The 19,898-nt window shown below is 56.3% G+C and overlaps 1 protein-coding gene across 6 annotated transcripts in view; it reads right to left on the bottom strand.

The window, feature by feature from the left end:
* MATN2 (matrilin 2) overlaps positions 1-10,394 on the bottom strand; it is a 92,818-nt gene extending 82,424 nt beyond the window's left edge. For all 6 annotated transcript variants that reach the window (XM_056124922.1, XM_056124923.1, XM_056124927.1 and 3 more), the window contains exon 1: positions 10,270-10,394. The gene's annotated coding sequence lies outside the window, so the exon portion shown is untranslated. The remainder of the gene's footprint in view (positions 1-10,269) is intronic.
* Positions 10,395-19,898: the final 9,504 nt, after the last annotated feature.

Raw genomic sequence — 19,898 nt, 5'->3', positions numbered from 1 at the left:
CAGAGACCCCAGTTAGCTGGAAGTCAAACCCCTCCAAAGGCCATTGAGAAAAGGACATGGGGTTTAACCATCCCAACAGGAAATGGACAGGCACTATTCGGAAACACATACACACACACACACATACATACACATACACACACACACCCTGAGCCATCACACATATACACACACACCCCACACACACCCTGAGCCATCACACATACATACACACACACACACCCTGAGCCATCACACATACATACACACACACACACACACCCTGAGCCATCACACATACACACACACACACCCTGAGCCATCACACATACATACACACACACACACCCTGAGCCATCACACATACATACACACACACACACACCCTGAGCCATCACACATACATACACACATACACACACACACACACACCCTGAGCCATCACACATACATACACACACACACACACACACACACACCCTGAGCCATCACACATACATACACACACGCACACACACACACACCCTGAGCCATCACAGACTGTTTGCTCTGCAGATGGCCTTCAGGATTTGGCCAAGAGATGGATGGACCCGGTCTGTCGGCCCCCAAAGTCCACAGAGATTCTCACACTGGCCGGACAGAGCAAGTTCACTATTAAAAATGCTGAGTGTTCACCAACTCCGTGGGCGCCAGGCCCGGCCCGGTGGAGCTCGTCAGAGTAACCGCAAGAAGGTGAGAGCAGGGGCAGAGCGACAGCACAGCCGGGAGGGCATTTGCCTGGCAAGAGGCCAACCCGGGCTCCATCCCCGGCATCCCGTATGGTCCCTCTGAGCACCGCCAGGAGTGATTCCTGAGTGCAGAGCCAGGAATAGCCCCTGAGTATCACCGGGTGTGACCCAAAAAGTAAAAAAAAAATCAAAATAAAAGAAGGCAGGAGCTGGTCTAAGATTGGGTGAGGAACTGGGCCGGAAAGTCAGAAATTCATCAAGAGCCACTGGGGTGGAGCGACAGCACAGCGGGGAGGGTGTTTGCCTCGCACAGAGCTGACCCAGGTTCGATCCCCGCATCCCATATGGTCCCCCAAGCACCACCAGGAGTCCTTCCTGAGTGCAGAGCCAGGAGAAACGCCAGAGCATCACCAGCTATGGCCCCCAAACCGGAAACAAACAAGACCCACTGCACTCTGCACCTCTGTCCCCCGACTTCACGATAATTCACGCCCCAGACGGCTAACTCGGTCCTCTTGCTGACGTTTCCTCGTTTTTGCGACTTTTGCTTTTGATTTTTGACCACACTCCCATATCCCTATGCTGGGGGGTGGCAGGGCTCTCTTGGTTCCACGTTTGGGGTTCATTCCTCTTGGGGTGCCGGGGGACATTCTGGAGCTGTGGGGGTGGGACCCACACACAATGCAGACATCGCCCCCTCTGAAATCTCACCCGTCGCCTCCTTTGCGCATCTGAAACTGAGTGACTTCCGGGTGTCGATGGCATGGCCACACTTCAGGTGACTCGGGAGGTGGGTTCTGCAATCCACGTGTCGCTTGTTCCTTGGGCACTACTCTGCCCTCCCTCCCAGCCGTGGCACACACAGTCCACGTGTGTCTCCCTTGGCTCCCATCAGCTGAGCTCCCCCTGCCCTGGCACATCTGGGTGTAAACCAACATTGAGGACGCGAGGGGCTGAGTAACTGTGATTCTTTTCTGCCTAGAAATGCCACTGCCCGTGGATCCATTCCCTGCGGATTTCCAGAAGGGATCACAGGCCCAAGGTGCTGTAGTCTCTGAAGGAATGAAGGTCAGAGGCAGGAGAGGTGACAGAATGGAAGCAGAGACGGGCCGAAGCAACAGTCTGCCCTTGCGTGCTCCAGTCCTCCACGAGTGGTCCCCTGAGCACTGCCGGGTGTGAGTACCACAATCACAATCAATCAATCACAACCATCCTGTTATTCGTCGATTGCCTCGAGCAGGCCCCAGTAACGTCTCCTTCGTCCTAGCCCTGAGATTTTTTTTAAAAAGTGCCATAATCAAGGCTCTTTCAGAGTACCACAGCTCCCAAATTTCTAAATAACCCGGGAGAGGGCTCGAGGGTTCGTGCTCCTCCTGCAGGACCGTGTGAGACCGGGACCCGGGCGGAGGCAGCAGCAGTACATCGCCGGGCCTGAGTACTGAACTGCCTGGCCCTGCCCTATGGGTACGAGCGTGCTGGAGAGGGGGCTGGGAATTCTTACATGCATGACCAAACAAAGCTGACCGTGTCCAGCTGATTCCTGAGCGTGTGAGGGTCCCCCAGCCTCAGCTCCCTTGCCTGGAGACAGTGACACTACAACTGGCTGCTGCAGGGCTCAAACCAACAGGAGTGAAAAAAGCCACCCACAGACGTGCTCAGCGAGTTAGCTCACTGCTCCTGTGGCTATCATCACTTATTATTTATTATTTGCTGGGGAGGGTTTGGGCCACACACAGCGATTCCCAGGGGTTATTCCTGGCTCAATGCTCAGGGGACCATATAGGATGTTACGGATCCAACCCGGGTCATCCGCACGCAAGACAAGCACCCTACCCACTGTACTATCTCTCTAGCTCCCAACTATGATCATTTCTCATGACTATCATCATTCGTATCAAGGACTCATGGCTAATTGAGGACCACACCCCATGGTTCTCAGGAGTTACTCCAGGCATGCTCGGGGGGGTTATTCCAGCAGTGGGGGTGGGGGGCGGAAATACGGTGCTGGAGTTTAAGCCCCTGACTGCCACCTGCAAAGCATGGACTCAGCCCACTGAGCATGCCTCTGGTCCCTCGTGGATAATTTTGTCAGACTACACCAAATTTAATGCAGCTTAAATTCACTTTCATGCTTACTTACTAATGATTAAAAAAAAAATCCATCTTTTGCTTTGCACAGGGGTTACTCCTGGCTCTGCACTCAGGAATTACTCCTTGCGGTTCTTGGGGGACCATATGGGATGCTGGGAATCGAACCCGGGTTGGCCACATGCAAGGCAAACCCCCTACCCCCTGAGCAGCCCTTCCATCATTTTTAAATGCATACACGTTTACAGCTGAAGAGAGAACACAGCCTGGAGGGTGCCTGCCTTGCGTATAGCCAATTCAGGTTCGATCTTGGGCACCACTAAGGGTCCCCAAGTCCCACCAGGAGGATCCCTGAGCACAGAGTCAGGAGCAAACCCTAAGTACCACTGCATATGACCCAAAAAACAAACAATAAACATTTTAAAAATAAAAATACAGAGACCAGAGAGAGTAGAGTGGGGGAGGGAAATTGCCTTGCATGTCGTCAACCTGGAATCCATTCTCAGCATCCCATATGGTCTCCAGAGCACTGCGAATAATTCCGGAACGTAGAGCCAGGAGTTACCCCTGAACACCACTGGGTGTGCCCTCCCCCCCAAAAAAAAAGCTGCATAAGTATTTGAATGTATTTAAACTTTTCCTTTTTCTAACAGTGGCAAGACAAGTCACAGGCTGGCAGAAAATATTTGCAAAGCATATAAATTGCACATGACGGGCTATATAGATTTGTACGGAGTCAAGCCATCGCTTGGGATGAAGAGACAACAGAAGAGCCCATCCCAGAATGATTACGAACCAGTGAGAAGATGTCCTTCCTTGTTAGGAAAAAAGCACACAAAAGCCCCCGAGAATCCTGTTGGTGTGTCGCTACTGGAGGGTCACCTTGGCATGCAGGAGTCCCTGCTTCAGTCCTGGTCATCCCACGGGGCTCTGCACACTGCCAGGAGCTACCCATGAGGACGGTGCCCAGTATGGCCCCCAAGCAAACAACACAGGAGGGGCTAGGTGGGGGATGGGAGACGGTTCAGGGCCCAGAGCACAGGCTTTGCATGTAGGAGACCCAGACGGATCCCCAGCACCCCGGAGTGCCCCCTCCAGCACCACTGCAAGTAGCTCCTGAGTCCTGAACTGGGAGTAGCCCTTGAGCACCTACAGAAGTGCCTCCCACAAAGAAATCCACAAGGACATTCCCTGAAGAACCCACTGGAAGAGCCAGGATTTAAAAGATTGTGTTTGGAAGCCGGAGCGATCGTACAGCAGGTAGGGCACTTGCCTCGCACACGGCCGACCCAGGTTCAATTCCTGGCACCCCATATAATCCCCCAAATCCTACTAGGAGTGATCCCTGAGCACAGAGCCAGGAGTAAGCCCCGAGCACTGCTGGGTGTGACCCTCCCCCCCAAAAAGGAAAGATCTTGAAGAGGTGGGAGGGAGACTGGGGACACTGGTGCTGGAAAATTACGCTGGTGAAGGGACGGGTGATGGAACATTGTATGACTGAAATGCAATCATGAGCAATGGCCGACCCGAGTTCGATTCCTCCGCCCCTCTCGGAGAGCCCGGCAAGCTACCGAGAGTATTCGATATGCCAGACACAGTAACAACAAAGTCTCCAATGGAGACGTTACTGGGCCCGCTCGAGCAAATCGACGATCAACGGGAGGGCCTTCGTAATGCTCTATCTCGTGGTTATTCAGTTAAAAAAATTATGGGACCAGAGAGGTGGAGTTCAAGGTGGTTACCTTGCATGCTGTTGCCCCAGTTCGATTCCCAGCACGACATTTGTCCCCCTAAGCACAGCCAGGCTCACTCCTGAACACAGTCAGGAGTAAGCAAACGTTGGAGTGCTCCCCCTCCAAAAAAAAAATCAACATGACTGAATATTGGCCCAGATGTGGAAAAAATGGAAGCCTCAGACTTTACTACTCAGAATGCAAGGGGCAGATCTCTTGCAAACCACGGCATCCAAAAGGAGAGAGAGGATAAAAGGGAATCCCCTGCCACAGAGGCGGGGTGGGATGGGATGGGATGGGGGGGTGGGAGGGATACTGGGATCACTGGTGGTGGAAGATGGGCACTGGTGGAGGGATGGGTACTCGATCACTGTATAACCGAAACCCAAGCACAAAAATTTGTAAGTCTACAACTGTACCTCATGGTGTTTCACTAATAAAAATTTAAAAAAAAAAAAAAAGAATGCAAGGGGTAGGACGGAGCAAAAGTAAAGAGGGAGGGGCTGGAGCGATAGCACAGCGGGTGGGGCGTTTGCCTTGCACGCGGCCGACCCAGGTTCAATCCCCAGCATCCCATATAATCCCCCCCACGCAGTGCCAGGAGTAATTCCTGAGTGCAGAACCAGGAGTAACCCCTGAGCATCACTGGGTGTGACCCAAAAAGAAAAAAGAAACAAGAAAAAAAGAAATCGAATGCAAGGGGCGCAGGGAGTTTGGAAAACACGGGGGCAGAGTTGACCGCACACCTGCCCGAGGACGGGGCAGCGAGACCAGCACTGCCCACTCTAGCACCGGAAGCTCTGCATCCTAGACGCTCCTCAGTTCTGCAGTTTGCCCAGAAGACATGGAAGCCTGCCCTATGAAGACGCCTCCGTGAGGGCACAGACGCCTCGTTTCTGAAAGCCAAGTGCTGGCAACAGGCCGACTTCACCTACTGCCCAACAGAAGGATACATTGTGTCTGTCTGGGCGCTGGAACTGTTACCCAGCAATTAAGGGAATGATGCGCTGGGCGGCTCTCGGAAGAATGACGGGGCGTGAAAGTGGCTGGGCATTCAGTGTGCCGCCCCCATATCTCCAGCCCCCAGCACAGGACCCGGGCAGAGGGCCAGGGCCAGGGCGGCAAAAGGGACCCGGAATCTGGGGCGCTGGGGGCTTTCCAGAGGCAGAGAGATGTCTCCATTATGACTCCGGTGGCAGCTACGTGAGCTGTCGAGTCCGGGCAGAGGGGACAACAGGCAGGATGCGCTTGTGCAGCCCTCCGACCTGGGTTCAACCCCAGCCACCCCACTTCGTCCCCTGGGAACCGCCAGGAATGATCCCGAGCACAGAGCCAGGAGTCAGCCCTGAGCACAGTCAGGTGTGGCCCTCCAACAAACCAAACTTCACCCAATGATAGTTGGGTCTCCCTCACAGCACACGACTCCACCCCTGACTTCCCTCCCCCCCCCGCCCGCCCACAAGACCAGCCTCAAATCTCGACCCAAATGGAGCAGAGCCAGGAAGGAATTCTATTCAGAAATGTGGGGAAAGGCCCCAAGCACCCCCACGCCATCCCCAGTCACCCGGGAATCATCCCAGATAACGCATCCACCCCGAATCAGACTCACGGAGAGCAAGGCAGGGTGCAGGAGAGGGCAGCCTGCGGGAAGAGTCTCAGGCAAGGGGCTGGCAGGCACCACGCTGCTCGGGGCAGCTGATGCCCGCCCTGGTGCTTGTTTTTTTGCTGGTGGTCTTGGATGGCCAGGGTGGGAATTGCACAGATTTCTTCCCTGAGCTAGCACCGGCCTGAAGACAAGTCTTCTCATGAAAGTAGGAGGCAGTACCAGGGATCTTTTTTGTTTTAAAGTTACGGGGTGGGGGCTGGAGCAATAGCCCAGCGGGGAGGGCGTTTGCCTTGCACGCGGCTGACCCGGGTTCGATTCCCAGCATCCCATATGGTCCCCTGAGCACCGCCAGGAGTGATTTCTGAGTGCAGAGCCAGGAGGAATCCCTGTGCATTGCCAGGTGTGACCCAAGAAGCAAAAATAAATAAATAAATAAATAAAATAAAAATAAAGTTACAGGATGCCAGTGCTTCAAAATGATGGAAACTGCGAGTGGGGTAAGCATCCTGCTGACCTGCTCCAAACCGTGATACCATGTATGGTCCCCAGACACTGCCAGGAATAGCCTCTGAGCACCACCTCTCAACTAAAAAAAAAAAAGAAGAAGAAAAAAAAACTAAAGGAAAGAGAGAAAATGGGTTGTGTGAGCACCCACAAAAATAGTGTGATACAATGGAGTACTATGTAGCTGTTAGAAAAGATGAAGTTATGAAATTTACATACATGTGATACTACATGGAAAGTATCATGATAAGCGAAATGAGTCGGAAAGAGTGGGATAGACACAGAAAGATTGCTTTCATCTGGGGAACATAAAGCAACAAAATGGGAGACTAACACCCAGGAATGGCTGAGATTAGTACCAGGAATTCTGCTCCATGACTTGGAGGCCTGCCGCACATGCTAGGGGAAAAGGGAGCTCAGATAGAGAAGGGAGCACCAAATAAAGGGTGTTGGGAGGATCCTCCCAGGACGGGAGATGCATGCGGAAAGTAGACTCTAGACCAAACATGATTGTCACCCACTGCCTCTTTTGCAAACACAACACCCAATAAGAGAGAGAGAACAAAAGGGAATGCCCTGCCACAGAGGAGGGTGGGATGGGGGGACAGGGCGTGGGAGGGATGCTGAGACCCGTGGTGGTGGAGGATGGGCACTGGTGGAGGGATGGGTACTTGATCATTGTATAACTGAAACCCAAGCACAAAAATTTGTAAGCCTACAACTGTACCTCATGGTGTCTCACTAATAAAAAAAATAAAAATAAATTTATCCTTTCAGATAAAAATAAATAAATAAATAAATAAATTAGATTTAGAGCAAAAAAAAATACTGTGATAATAGTCAGATCAGACAAGAATGATTTTTGGATTTTGTTCTGGGGCCATGCCTGGTAGTGTTCAGAGCCACTTTCTACTGGCTCTGTGCTCAGGGATCACTCTTAGTGGTGCTCATGGGACCGTCCACGGTGCCAGGGATGGAATCAGGGTCAGCTGACTGCAAGGCGAGTGCCTCAACCCCTGTACTCTCTCTCTGGCGCCAAGAATGAATTTTTTTTTTAACACAATCGGAAAGAAGCTCTGTGGGGACTTAGTCCTGACTTTTCCCTTGGGGATCACACCTGGCAATGCTGGGGGGCCAGATTGGGGTGCCAGGGGATGGAACCCACGTCAGCTGCATGCGAGGTAAGAGTCCTACCCCCTGAGGGGCTGGAGCAATAGCACAGTGGCTAGGGCGTCTGCCTTGCACGAGGCCAACCCGGATTCGATCGCCAGCATCCCCTATGGTCCCTGGAGCACCGTCAGGAGTAATTCCTGAGTGCATGAGCCAGGAGTAACCCCTGTCGCATCACTGATGTGATCGAAAAAGCAAAAAAGAAAAAAAAAGAAAGAAAAGAAGCTCTGTGCAGGCAGCTCAGATGAATGATGCTTTCTGGTCCAGCTTGTAGCGCGGCTGGGATGCAGTTTGAGAAACACTCCGTGGGCAGATGGAACGCGGACATGACCCCATCCACACAGATTCCACGGGGCACCGGAGCGCGGGAAGAGCCGCCTTTTAAACCACAATGTGGGCTTGTGTGGCGCCGATATTTCCCCTTCCTGGGGGACAATGGGCCTTTTGACTTTGCCAAGCGGGTGGGAGGAAGGAGACTGTGCCCCTGCCACATTGGGGTTCTCCAGAAGAGAGAAGAGCCCACTCACGAAGGAAAGGGCAGGGGCAGGGGTCAGCCAGGAGCTCTGGGGGCCTCTTGGGCCTTCGAAGAATTGAGCGGCAGGCCGTGGAAGGAGCATTTCTCACCAGCTCACACAAGCGCTGAGTCCACTCCTGCCTTCCCGTGCCCTCATCCCTGTTACCCGGAATCACCCCCAACCGCCCACAAAGCAGGGGGCGCTGGGCTCGGGCACACTCCACAGACCAGCACCATCTCTGTTCCCCAGCCCCCCACACAGCTCCACCCACCCCCTGCAACCCGCTGGAAGGGCCTGAGTCCGACCACCTCCACCCCCTTCCTCCCCCTCCAATGCCCCCTTCCCAATCTCATGCCTCCGCTTCTCTTTCAGGCTAACTGCAACTTCTTTCCGGAAGGCCCCCGTGGTCTCCTTACTCCTCTTTTCAAACACAATCATGTCCTTTTATCTGTAAATCCTGGGGAGGGGGGTTGCAGATGCCCTGCGCTGAGTCCAGACGGGAGGGGATGCTGGAGAGCTGAGGGGCTGAGGCAGGAGGGGGGCTCCATCCCGTCTCTGCCAGGCCTCTAGGAGCCAGACTCGGGGTCCGAGGGGGACACACGCCCCAGCAGGGTGGGGATTGGCTTCAACTTGCCCAACCAAAACTCTGAGCAGAGGGGGCCCAGAGAGCCCTTGACACCCACGTTCCCTGACCCAGAGCCTCAACCTCGCCCTTCACCTCACGCCCTCTGAACCCTCATCCCACCCCCGGACAACCCACCCAATCAGCACAGGCAGGGCTGGGTGCAAAGCTCCAGGTAGAGATGAGGCTTGTCAGCCACCAACCCGGCCCCCAGAGCCCCTTGCTGAGTTGGGGAGGAAGGGACCCACCACCCCGCTTTGCTTTGCGGGGGGTTGGGGGCGCACAGGGCCGTGCTCAGGACTTAGTCCTGACTTTTCCCCTGGGGATCACACCTGGCAATGCTGGGCGACAAGATTGGGGTGCCAGGGGATCGAACCCACGTCAGCTGCATGCGAGGTAAGAGTCCTACCCCCTGAGGGGCTACAGCAATAGCACAGCGGGTCTGCCTTGCATGAGGTCAACCCGGGTTCGATTCCCAGCATCCCATATGGTCCCCTGAGCACTGCCAGGGGTAGTTCCTGAGTGCAGAGCCAGAAGTAACCCCTGAGCATCGCCGGGTGTGACCCAAAAAAACAAAAAACAAAACAAAAAAATTATAAAAGAGTCCTACCCCATGAACTATCTCTCTGACCTCCACCCAGGATCTCTTCGTTTCCTTCCCACCGGTTTGGGGGCACACCCGGCAGTGCTCAGGGCCTCCTCTTGGCTGGGCGCTCAGGGCTCACTCCTGGGGTCCCCAGGGGACCAGGTGGGGGTGCCTGGAATGGTCCCAGTGCCAAGACAAATGCCCTCCTCCCCGGCCCCTGCCGGCAGTGTCGCGCGGCTCACTCCTCACAGCCCTCCCTGCCTGTCATCATCCCTCCGCGCCCGGGACAGAAGGGGAAACTGAGGCACAGAGGCGCCCGGGAGGCCGCGCCTGTCCCTCGCGCGCCCCCTGCCGGACAGGCCGCTCCGCGCCCGCGGCCCCGCGCGCCCGCGTGGACAATTTGGCAACTTGGCGCGGGGAGTGGGTGCCCCCGAGGTGCCCCCAACCCCGTTCCAGCGGCCCGTCCTGGAGCCGTGGCCGAGAGCCGCTGCCGGGGGGCATCCGGGCCGCAGCCGGGCCGCGCGCGCTGCTGCGTCCTGCCCGCGGGGAGCCCAGGCGCGGGTCTGGGGGCGCCGGCGCGGGGCCAGGGGCGCGGACGGGGTGCCCGGCCTGCCCGGGAGGGGGGTCCGCGCCCCGGAGAGCCGCTCGGGTCCCCCCGCCGCAGTCCCGCTGCCCCGGCCTGGGGGGCTCGCGGGGGTCCCCGCTGTCCCGAGGGTGGGGGGGGGGGGGACCGCTCACCTGCAGCGGCCGCGGCGCGCGCGGGGAGGCGGGTCTGGGGGCGCCGCCGCGGGGTCCTGCCGGGGGAGCCGGAGCCGCGGCCGCGCGTCCCCTCCCCGAGCGCTGCCCGGGCTGGCGGCTGCTGCGCGGCTCGGGGCCAGCGGGCGGCGGGGGCGGCGCCGCGGCGGGGCCGGGCGGGGCGCGGGGCGGGGGTCCGCGGCGGGGGCCCGGGGGCGGCGGGAGGCGGGGGGCGTCCCTTAGGGAAACCGAGGGGTGCAGGGGGTGACCGGAGAGGTGGGGGGGGGAGAGACCGGGCACGTGCGTGCACGGGGGTCCCCTTAAGGGACTGGAAAGGCACAGGGGGTGACCGAGTATGTGGGGGGAGTGTCAGACCCCCAAAGGGGTCCCCTTGAGAGATTGGAGAGGTGCAGAGCAATGCCCTGAGATGGGGTCCCGGAGCCCCAGAGGGCTGACTCCAGGTGGTCTCTCCCTTCTGAGAATGAGGGAGGCCTGGGAGGCCTTGGGGGACCTTGGGGAACCCCCGCCCCAGTACCCAGCCCAGGGGGAATCCGTCAGGGTTGAAACCAGGCCCAGGGGCCTTGGCCGGGAGGGAGACCGTGTGTGGTCAAGAGATGAGACGCAGGGGCCGGAGTGATAGGACAGTGGGACAGCGTTTTCTTTGCACGCAGCCGACGGGGGTTCGATCCCCAGCATCCCATAGGGTCCCTCCGTGCACAGCTAGGAGTGATTCCTGAGTGCAGAGCCAGGAGTAACCCCTGAGCATCCCTGGGTATGACCCAAAAAGCTAAAGGGAAAAAAAAAACACAAGAGATGAGATGCAGCTGAGGTCCTAGGGTCTGAGCCTGGGTGCTGGTCTTCAGGGGGGCATCATTCATGCTGAGGGGGAAAAGGACAAGTTTTCACAAAAGTCCAGGTCACTGCAAAGTGCCAGTAACGACTAACAGGGACGGGAGACCGCTTCCGACCCTGAAGGGACAAGAAAGTCGGGTTCAGACAAGACCAGAGATGACGGGCGGTCACAGACTGCTTTGGGTGGTGGGGATACTGGGCCGCCAAGGGACTGTGGGGAGAATACAGATGACCCAGCTGGGCAGTGGCAGAAAAGGCCCCAGACCCCTCCCCCAGCTCTCCTGCCCCGCCCAGCAGGGAGAGTGGGCTCAAACCCCCGCGGGCTGAGCTAATGACGACTCCAAAACGGGCACCTCCAGCCACTAAGCAGCTACACCCAGTTCAGGTTTTAACAAGCTCCAGGGCGAGGCAGGCGACCAATGGGCTTTACACCTTGGGGTGTGCCCGTCTGACCGCCCAAGTCCTCCCAGCCAAGCCTCTTGGATGGTAAACTGGATTCTGGACCAGCCTAGACACACCACCTGCAAAGGCTGGGGCTCGCCCCGGGCCTGGCTACCCGGGCACACATCCCCCAGCCCAAAGGAGAGGAGTTAACACCCCTGCGTCCGCAGCGGGGGGCCTCAGTGGTGGGCCCAGCCAAGAAGCATGTTGGGGGGACGTCTGGTCTCCGATGCCGTGCGTCCTGCAGCAGAGAATCCTTCCTGGTTCCGCCCAGCCAACATCCCTCAGGAGCAGGGAAGTGGTGCTGGAGTTTATGGGCACTTGAGTTAACCGGCGCTACCTTATTTAGCAGAAAGGCGACAGGAGTTCCGATTGGGTGAGCTGAGGGAGATGGGTGTTCCCTGGGGCAGACCTGAGTCCTACAAAGCAGCATCTCTGGGGGTGGGGGGAAGGGAGCCCGGGGGCCAAGCTGTGGCAAGAGCTTCAGGCTGGCCAGGAAGGGCAGAGGGAAAGGAAACAAAGGTTGAGTGTCTCCTCCGCCCTCAGAGCTGAGCAGAATGAACCACGCTCCCCGTTCCGACCCGAGGGGCCAGTGCAGAGCACGGTCACTAAGGGCGGCTGAGGAGAGTCCCAATCCTGCTGGTTTAGTGTCCAGAGAAGTGGCCAGCTGAAGCCAGGGTCTGCGTCACCCTCTCTCCCGGCAAGAGGAAGGGGTGTGATGTCCTGGGCCACAGGAGCGAATCAGAATCCACCAAGTGTTGAAACTGAAGCCAGTGGGCCCCGCGGGTGGCGTATGTGACCCGGGGAGGGAAGGTGGGGACGACGACGGTCACTATCTCCCATCTTCCTCTGCTCGTCCCCACCCAGTCTCTGAAGCCTAGGACTGAACGAACACGAGGAGTCAGTTCCAGACCTTACCCGGGATTATAGGTTCTCGTCTTCCTCACAGAAAATTTCAGGGGTAGGTGATCAGCTCAATGAAAACAGATTTTCTTTGGGGGTATTTAGGCACTTATTTGGAGGTATAGAGGAAGGAGGGAGGAAAAGAGAGAGTAACATGCTTGAGAGAGAACGTGGGCTTCTCCAAGGGCAGAGAGAGTCCCTCCACACATCCCAGCATTACATATGTACATATGAAAGTCCCCATCTCGAGGGGAAATGAGGGGCTGGAGTGACAGCACAGCAGGTAGGGCATTTGCCTTGCACACGGTCGACCAGAGTTTAATTCCCAGCATCCCATTGGTCCCCTGAGCACCGCCAGGAGTAATTCCTGAGTGGAGAGCCAGGAGTAACCCCTGAGCATCGCTGGGTGTGACCCAAAAAAGCAAAAATAAACAAATAAATAAAGAGGGGAGATGAGGGGGACACATGTGCTCGGTCGTGTGGGCACAAGCAGCACATGGGCTCAGGCAGCATATGCGCCCTCCCGTTGTTCAAGGCGGCTTTTATAGGGTCCCCCCTCCTTTCCACATGGGGCTTCTACTTAGGTCAAAGTCTGTTGCTAGGGAGGTTGCCAAGGGGGTAGAGTTGGGAGTGGTGATGGTCTTCTTTGAAATTCCTTTCCTAACCTTTGCTCCTGCTGAAGATTCTCTGGGCCCGGCCCCAGGTGAGGCCTGGGTTTGAGTGTTTGCAGCGTTGGCCCTATTGGTTTTATTGCTTTCTAAGAATTCCATCGCCATGGGGGTCCTTCCCTGTCTACTTGCCAACATCAAAACTACAAAGCCTTGTCAGCCCCTGGCTTCAGCTCAGCTCTGGGGGGCCAAGGAGCGTTTGAGCGTTTGAGGCTGGGCTGGGCTGGGCTGGGCTGGGCACTTACCGAGCAGCCTCTGCCCTTTAGGAACTGGCTCCCATCCAGACTTTCAACCCATCGTGGCAAACTGGAGATCTTTTCACTCTGTTTCTTTTTTTTTTAATTGTTTGATGCCTTCTTCTAGGGCAGAGTGAAATGAGACTGTCAAATGCCAAAAACTCTCCAGTGTCAGAAGCCAGGGAACAGGCCGGCTGCCAGCACTGTCCAGGGGCATCGGAAACTGGAGGGATAGCACAGTGTTTGGTCCCCAGCACCACTTAGGGGGAGCACTGCCCGTGTGGCCCCCAAAGAGAAACGGCAACGTGGAGGGGCGCTCCCCTCAGTCACTCAAGCAAAGGAACGACGGCCTCACTTGGAAGCCCAGGACGTGGGTCATTGGAGAGGAGCATGAAGAGACATTGCAAGACAGTGCCTGGGGTCCATCTCCAGCAGGGGGGTGAAGGGAGCCCCCTACCGGGGGGGAGGACGGGCTCTCTGAGCCTTAGGGGAGCGATATGCACCTGGCACCACAGCCCAGGTGAGAGGGCTTCTAAATGAAACTCCCCGCCCACCTGGGAGAGCTGTGGGAAAGTCTGGCGGGCAGACTGGCTCCGGGGAAAGCCAAGGTAGGTTTGTGGAATAGTAAGTAACGTAATAGGAGACAGACACCTAAGGACAGTGGAGATCAGGGCCAGGAGGATCGCTCCTGGAAGCTGGTCTCACGTGCCGGGAGAAAAGGCAGCCAGATGGAGAAGGGACCACTAAGTAGGTTGAGTGACGGTTGGAGGGATCGCTCGGGATGGCAGGTGTGTGCTGAAAGTAGACTATGGACCAAACATGATGGCTGCTTTGTTACCTGTACTGCAAACCATAACACCCAAAAGGAGAGAGAGAGAGAGAGAGAGAGAGAGAGAGAGAGAGAGAGAGAGAGAGAGAGAGAGAGAGACAAAGGGAATGTGCCTGCCACAGAGGTGGGGGGTGGGGGTGGGGTGGTTGGTGCCTGGGGCGGTGGTGGCAGGAGGGATCCTAGGAACATTGGGGACATTGGTGGTGGAGAATGGGCACTGGTGGAGGGATGGGTACTTGAACTCTGTATGACTGAAACGTAATCACGAAAGTTTGTTAGTCTGTAACTGTGTCTCATGGTGATTCATTAAAATAAAATTTAAAAAATAAATAAATAAATAAATAAAAAGCCAGGGGGCTGGAGCGATAGCACAGCGGGTAGGGCATTTGCCTTGCACACAGACGACCCGGGTTCGATTCCCAGCATCCCATATGGTCCCCTGAGCACTGCCAGGAGTAATTCCTGAGTGCAGAGCCAGGAATAACCCCTGTGCATCGCCAGGTGTAACCCAAAAAGGGAAAAAAAAAAAAACAATGTATGTCAAGCTCCCTGTGACGGATTCGGTCTGCCAGAAACAGTAACAACAAGTCTCACAATTTGTTGTGAGACGTTACTGGTGCCCATTTGAGCAAATCGATGAGCAACGGGAGGACAGTGCAGTGCCGCACAGTATGTGAAGAGGACACGCATACGGGGGCTGTTTCCGGTGTGGCCGAGACAGACTTCTGGACTGCTCAGGTGCTCTGCGCAGACTGGAAGGTGGGCACACTTCCGTTTTCCCTGCTGTGATGAGAACATCTGGCTTTGTTTGGGGTTTGTCTGTTTTCCACTTGGGAGAGGGGGGCGCATCCAGTCACGCTCAGGGGCTGATCCTGGTAGGTCCAGGGAAGAGGAAGTACCAGGGACCAGCCCCAGATTCTCTAGTGCAAACATGTGTGAGCCCTCTGGGCACACTACTGGCCTGCCATAGGCAGGTTTGGGACAGGAGCATAGGACAGCAGGCACAGTTAATGTCTTAGCAGCGGATTCAGTACCTGGCAGTGCTCAGGGGCTACTCAGTGCTCAGTGAGTGCTCAGTGCCCAGTGCTCAGAGGCCCTGTAGTACTGGAAATAAATCGCACGCCTCCTGCATGCCAAGCCTGTGCCACCTCTCTGGGCCCCAATCAAAAATGGGGAGAGGGGTTTGGGCCACACCCAGAGGTGCTCAGAGGCTATCCAGAGCACCATAGATGGGGTACCAGGCTCTCAAATGGGAATCAGTCATGTGCAAACCACATACCTTACCTCCTGAACTATCTCTCCATCACACACACACACACAATCAATCAATCAATCAATCAATTTAATTTTGTTTGGGGGCAACATCCAATGGCTCTCAGTGCTGACTCTTGGCAGGCTCGGGGACCATATGGGATGTCAGGGACCAACCCTGGGTTGCCTGGCTTGGCCTTATGCAAGGCAAGCTCCCTACTCACTCTATTATCACTCCAACCCCTTATTTTATTATTTTTTTTGGTTTGGGGGCCAGAGTCCGCGATGTTCTCCTGGCCCTGCACACCGGAATCAATCCTAAAGGAGGTTCCCTGGGGGACCATATGGGATGCCAGGCATCGAAGCCACGTCGGCTGGCTGTGTGCAAGGCACGTGTCCTACCCATTGGACTATCTCTCTGGCCCCAGCTCCTCATTTAAAAAATTTGTGTTTAATCCTTAAGTCTGTATATGTCTCAGGGGCACACCCATCCTCTGCTTGTATCACCACCACACGCAGTCCCAAAGCACCAGAGACCCTCTGCCACAGTCCCCTGGGCCCCTCTCCACCCCCTCCCATCTGCCACTTCCGTTGCCTTGCTTCCCTGCTGCACCGTTTCAGTTCGGGGTGGAGTGAGCATTGGTTTCCAACTGTAAGTTTCAGAAATAAGGCTGCGTCATCACTAAGAAATTCAACTTGGGGCTCCCTTCCCCTCTGGTTATCTGCAACCAGACCTTCTCACAAGGGCCCAGTGGGGGGGGGTGTACGGTACCTCCTGGCAGGGACCATGTGGTAGAACCCCAGCCTCCTGCCCCCAAAGCACGAGCTGAGCTATCTCTCCTGTCCTGTGAGTTCTATTTTAAGGACAATTTGGAGTATGGGCCGAAGAGTCCAGCGGGTAGGGCTCTTGCCTTGCCCAGTGGACTCGGTTTGATTTGCAACTTCCGCTGCTACCCTGAGCACCACCAGCAGTCATTCTTGAGCACTGAGCCAGGAGCAAGTCTGGGCACTGCTAGGTATGGCCCCAAAATGGGGGAAAATTTTTTTTGTTTACAGAAATAAGGGATCTTTGTTTTTTGGTTGAGGGCCAGGGCTGGTGGTGCTCAAGGCTTCCTCCTGGAGCACTTCTTGTAATGATTGAGGGACCATATGGGATGCTGAGGATCAAACCTGGGTTGGCTGTGTGCAAGGCAATCACCTTACCTACTGGATTGGTACTGGCAGAGTACTGGTACTGTACTCTCTCTAGTTTTGGGAAGGGATTTTGTTTTTTTGGCCTTTATGGGTCACACCTGGTGATGCACAGGGGTTACTCCTGGCTCTGCACTCAGGACTTACTCCTGGCGGTGCTCAGGGGACCATATGGGATGCTGGGAATCGAACCTGGGTCGGCCGCGTGCAAGGCAAACGCCCTCGCCGCTGTGCTATTATCGCTCCAGCCCCTGAAAGGGATTTTTAGAAAAATAATTGGGGGATGGGGGCAGAGTGATATGCAGGGGGGAGAGCATGTTCCTTGCATGCAACCGACCTGGGCTTGATCCCCGAGCACTGCCAGGAGAAATTCCTGAGTGCAGAGCCAGGAGTAAGCCCTGAGCATCACCGGGTGTGAACCAAAAATGCAAACTCTTTCTTCTTTTCAATGTCTTTTTTTGGTTTGGGGGCCACACCTGGCAATGCTTAAGGGTCACTCCTGGCTCTGCACGCAGGAATTACTCCCGGCAGGTTCAGGGACACAAGGAGTGCAAAAACCAAACCTGGTCAGCCACAAGCAGGGCAAGCACCCTCCCCGCGCGGTCCTGTAGCTCCGGGTCTCTTCCTCGTCTGCAGGCATCCCCAAGGCTCCACCTAGTGTCCCCGAGCAGACATGCGGCTCCGGGAAGCAAAATTCTTCCCAGGTCTCCCGATTCCTCTCCGTGGTGCGGCTTCCTGCTGCAGTCTGGCCAGTGAGCGCCTCATACCCCTCCCCCGTCGCGTCAGAGGGTCGACCCCCTCGCGTCCCCTCTCCCCCGCCTCTGAATTCCCACCGCGGGCAGATCTGGCCAGCGACTGCTTTCCTGACAGTGTTCGGGAAGGGGAAATAGCTGGGAGAGGACCTGTGGATTGTGACCTGCAGGAAAGACACGGAGGCCACTTCCTGGAGTGCGGACTGAGCCAACGTCCCCCACACCCCCACAGGGGTGCCCCTCGCTGGGCTGGGCAGGATCTTGGGGCGAGCACCCACCCCAACCCTCAAGAGTTTTTCCACGAGTGTCTGTGTACCCCAGTGAGGCCCTGGTTAGCACTTTCCGCTGCCAGGGAACCACGGGGGCTGCCTTTCCTCTTGCAGGATTTTCTTACTCTAGCAACTGACTTTGATGCTCTGCACATGCTGGTGACCCAGGAGGGAACGGCCAGGCCCAGACATACGGGAGCCCTGGGGCCTGGTCTCCCGGCGCCGTGGAAAGGCCTAGGCCCAGGATCTGGGGACAGACGTGTTCTGGCTGGCACGCTGAGGGCTCTCGGGCTGCAGCGAGGCTCTCGGGGGGGCATTTCAGGAGGAAGCAGCTTCTGGGTTGGCAGCCAAAGGAGCGACAGGCTTGATGTTTGGTTTTTGGACCATACTCAGCAGTCTCCAGGGGCTACTCTGGGATCTGTGCTCAGAGATCACCCATGGCAGTGCTTGGGGGACCACATGGGGTGCTGGGGACTGAACCCAGGTCAGCCACGTGTGAGTGAAACACCCTGCTCTCTGGACCACGCCCCCATCCCTTATGTGTCTTGGGCTCGGTCCTGGCTCTGTTCTCGGGGATCAGGCCTGGTGGGGTGGGGAGCCGTTCTGGGATGCTGGGGAACAAACCCGGGTCGGCTTCTGTGCTATTGCTCTGGCCCTTCATTTTACACTTGTGGCCCCGATAACCTGCAGATGTCACTTGGCTGTTTTTGTCTGGGGGCCCCACCCAGTGGTGTTTGAGGCAGTCGGGTCTCCTGCATGCAGAGCACTGCCTGGGCCCACCTCGCAGGCCTCTCGGGGCCTTCTCCAGCCTCCCCCACTCTGGAACCGAACTCCCATGGCAGAGTGCGCTTAAGAGCCCCCGGCCCGGGCGTTCCAGTCCGTCCTTCACGCCCTACCGAGGTCACCAGTCACCCCCCGCGAGCGGCTCTCCAGCACGGCCATGGCCCCAGAAGCACAAGGACTTAATGCAGAACCCGGCAGCTTGGAGCAGAAAAGTGAACGGACTATGCGTTGATCCAGGCCATCAAGTCTGCCGGAGGGGAAAGGGTGTTGCCCCATTCGCCCTCTCCTCTCTGGAAAGAAAGATGGCGGCCACATGGGAGCCTTGTGGACAGCAGGTATGAGCCGGGGGAGCGGGGGCGACTAAAACCTCATGGGAAGGGGGGCGTTTCGCTCCGCCCTTCACGCCCTACTGAGGCCACCAGTTGCCCCCCGCGAGCGGCTCTCCAGCACGGCCACGACTCCAGAACACAGAAACCAATTTCTTAACTATCTGACTTTCAGTAGAAATACTTCCAGGGTCAATAAGTAAAATAGCAGAAATCCAAAACCAACATTTAATTCTTGAACCCAGCTGTAGAAAGCAAATCACTTCACAATGCTTTTTCAGCATGTCTGATTTGGGGGGGGGGGGTAAACTCTAAATAATAGTGGTGAATCTTTTATTGAAACAATGAATCTAATCAAAGCAGATAGAGTGTTAACTAGAATTCATCTGCCTCACAGGGACTGGGAGGGGTGGGGGGTGGGGTTTTATTGGGGTTCTTCATGGTAAAAAATAAGTATTGGTAAAGGGAAATGTGTTTGATATTTGCATGACTGAGACATAAACCTGAAAGCTTTGTAACCTTTCCCACAGTGATTCAATAAATAAATAAAAAAGAGCCCCCGGCCCAGGACAGTGTCTCATCTCCCGGGCATCTGAGCACACCAGAGCTTCCTCCGGGACACTGGCCCAGAGTCGCTCGCCAAGAGCAAAGTGCTTCTGCCTTAGGCCCATCCGAGTACCCTCAAGGGCACCACTGCCCCCCTCGACAGAGCTTCATTTCCACAGAACCCGAGTCCAGGAAACCACAGCTGGACCCCAGGTTTGGCTGAGAGCGCAGGTCAGTGGCCACGGCTCCAATCCCCAGCCCCACAGATGGTTCCTTAGGCACCAAGTCTCCAAGAACAAGTCCAGCCCAGGAGATGGCGGGCCGGTGGCAGGTGGGACCAGCAGAGCCAAGCACAGTGCCACGCTCGGGAAGCTGACCGACTCACAAACCACAGCCCCTCACGGCCTCCTCCGGGCAAACAGCCTAACCAGCAGTATGGGGGTGGGGGTGGGGGTATCTGAAATCTGAAGGACTGCCCACGTCCACTCAGGCCCGCTCTGCTTCCCTCCCTTTCAATCCTGGCGCCACCACCGCCCGGGACACTCATCTTCCGAGTCTGTTTCATCTCCCACAAAACAAGAATGC

This window comes from Sorex fumeus, unplaced genomic scaffold (assembly GCF_029834395.1).
Source record: "Sorex fumeus unplaced genomic scaffold, SorFum_2.1 ptg000053l, whole genome shotgun sequence".
In the NCBI taxonomy this organism is placed as follows: Eukaryota; Metazoa; Chordata; class Mammalia; order Eulipotyphla; family Soricidae; genus Sorex; species Sorex fumeus.
Note: the sequence above shows the minus strand (reverse complement) of the source record. Positions and strands in the feature narration are given on the sequence as shown.